Below are 2,500 nucleotides of genomic sequence, written 5' to 3'. Positions count from 1 at the left end.
TTTATTTTTATTTATATTTCTGTCTAGGCGCAAGACTGGGCGGCCAGCAAGGAGTCGAGACAGGGAGTTAATTTTAAAATTGATTTTTTAAAAAATGATTTATTTATTTATTTCCACCTATGCGGAAGACTGGGCGGCCAACGAGGAGTCGAGACAGCCAGGAGTCGGGACTTGGGCAAGGGAGCGGGACAAGAGGTCGGGACTCGCGGCGGGACAAGGAAGAGGAGGAGGAAGTCCGGGACTCGCGACGGGACTGGGACTCGCGCCGGGACTAGGGAGTCGCGGCGGGACAAGGAAGAGGAGGAGGAAGTCCGGGACTCGCGACGGGACTGGGACTCGCGCCGGGACTAGGGAGTCGCGGCGGGACAAGGAAGAGGAGGAGGAAGTCCGGGACTCGCGACGGGACTGGGACTCGCGCCGGGACTAGGGAGTCGCGGCGGGACAAGGAAGAGGAGGAGGAAGTCCGGGACTCGCGACGGGACTGGGACTCGCGCCGGGACTAGGGAGTCGCGGCGGGACAAGGAAGAGGAGGAGGAAGTCCGGGACTCGCGACGGGACTGGGACTCGCGCCGGGACTAGGGAGTCGCGGCGGGACAAGGAAGAGGAGGAGGAAGTCCGGGACTCGCGCACGGGACTAGGGAGTCGCGGCGGGACAAGGAAGAGGAGGAGGAAGTCCGGGACTCGCCACGGGACTAGGGAGTCGCGGCGGGACAAGGAAGAGAAGGAGGAAGTCCGGGACTCGCGACGGGACTGGGACTCGCGGCAGGACAAGGAAGAGAAGGAGGAGGTCCGGGACTCGCGCCGGGACTAGGAAGAGGGGAGGAGGTCCGGGACTCGCGACGGGACTAGGAAGTGGGGAGGAGGTCCGGGACTCGCGCCGGGACTAGGGAAGAGGAGGAGGAGGAGGAAGGCCGGGACTGGGACTCGCGGCGGGAGTAGGTAGTGGGGAGGAGGTCCGGGACTCGCAGCGGGACAAGGAGGAAGTCGGGGAGGAGGGCCGGGACCAGGAGTCGCGGCGGGGATAGCAGGCAGGACAGGGAGGGTGGGTGGTCTTCCACAAAAAAAGTGTGTCTCGGAACTTCCTTAGTGCAGTAGGACGGGGGCCTGCCGAATCCCACAGAGAGTACTATGTGGGGAAGGGTTCCTCTGAAGCGTCTCGGGAAAAGTCGTGAGGGGGTGACGGTTGCTCGGTGCCTACGGGTCCCGACTGCTCGCTGCCTTCTTTGAGCCCAGTACCGACGTTCGCAGGGGGATACCTGGATACTACTGGGGTTACCTGGATACTTCTGGCGTGTTACCTTGGATCAGTGAGGAGTGGGGGTTAGTTTCCCGGCGACGCGACCCTCTGAGGAGGTCCCGCGGAGGGTCGCCGAGTATTATATGGTGAGCTGGCTGTCAAGGATTGTGAGTCCCGCTGCCAAAATTTTTTTTGGTGCGCGGGCGACTGGAAAAAGAGGGTTGGTCTTGTGCCGATACGCGTAACGTCGCAGCGAGTCCCAAGAGCTAGTAACCATTTTTGGCGGGGGGCGATGGCCTCGGTATTGTCAAGCCATTCTCTCATTCATTTGGGAGGGTGGGGAGAAGTGTTTGCCGAGGCCGTTCAAGCTCCGCCTGGTCGACCACCACTGTGACCGCCACCGCGCTCGATCTCTATTGCAAGCTCAGGTGAAATTCCTGATAAACTTGGAGGGGGTGTGGGACGCGTTCGCAGTGTGGGCCGAGGAGTCATAACATCCCAGGTCGGAATGTGAAAATGGAACTTCGAAACCGGTGAGAGTTCTCTCGTCGGCTAGGGGTTTCACAAAAGTAACATTTCTATAAATTTCTATCCGACCCCTCCATTAATTTGGAGGGGCGATGGGCCCCAGGATTGGACATACTTCTTGCTGATTTGTCTTTTGAGGAAAATCCTTCGCGGTGATGGTTACTTTTTCATTTTTTAATGTGTGTATCGGCCTCGTCGGTTTCTCTCTTTCCTGGTCACATTCCCGAAAAAGGCCGCAGCACCTATGATTCTCTTCCGGGGGTCTAACTCTCCCTCTCTCTCTATCCTTCTCTTTGTCTGGCTCTCTCTGGCTTCACTTTTTGTGGTGTGTGCCTCTGGGGGTCTGGTTGGAATTTGCCGTTGGCTTTTTGCCCTCTCTTTTTGCCTTTTATCCATCGCAAAGAAGGGTGTGTGTGTTCTCACCTGGGGTTGGAATGAAGGACGGGGAACCTCCTCGTCTTGTGAAGTGGGACCATCTTTTAGGATGATGGCTTTTTGCTGCCTGGTGTGTGCTTGGGTGGGGTTTGGTGGTGGCAGTCTACCTCTCCCTTTCTCCGGTAAGACCAGATGACTGGTTCGTCCGCTACTCTTGTGTTGGCCCTACCTTGGCCAACGGGAGTCGGCGACGCTCCAGACTGGATGGCATGATGTGGTGGTGTACCGAAGGGGGACATCCGAAGGGGAAGAGGGGCCGAGCCTCGCGAAACTTAGGTGTGTCGGGTTGTGTGATGTCGG

Source organism: Physcomitrium patens, chromosome 26 (genome assembly GCF_059467195.1).
Source record: "Physcomitrium patens ecotype Gransden chromosome 26, ASM5946719v1, whole genome shotgun sequence".
Classification (NCBI taxonomy): Eukaryota; Viridiplantae; Streptophyta; class Bryopsida; order Funariales; family Funariaceae; genus Physcomitrium; species Physcomitrium patens.
Note: the sequence above shows the minus strand (reverse complement) of the source record.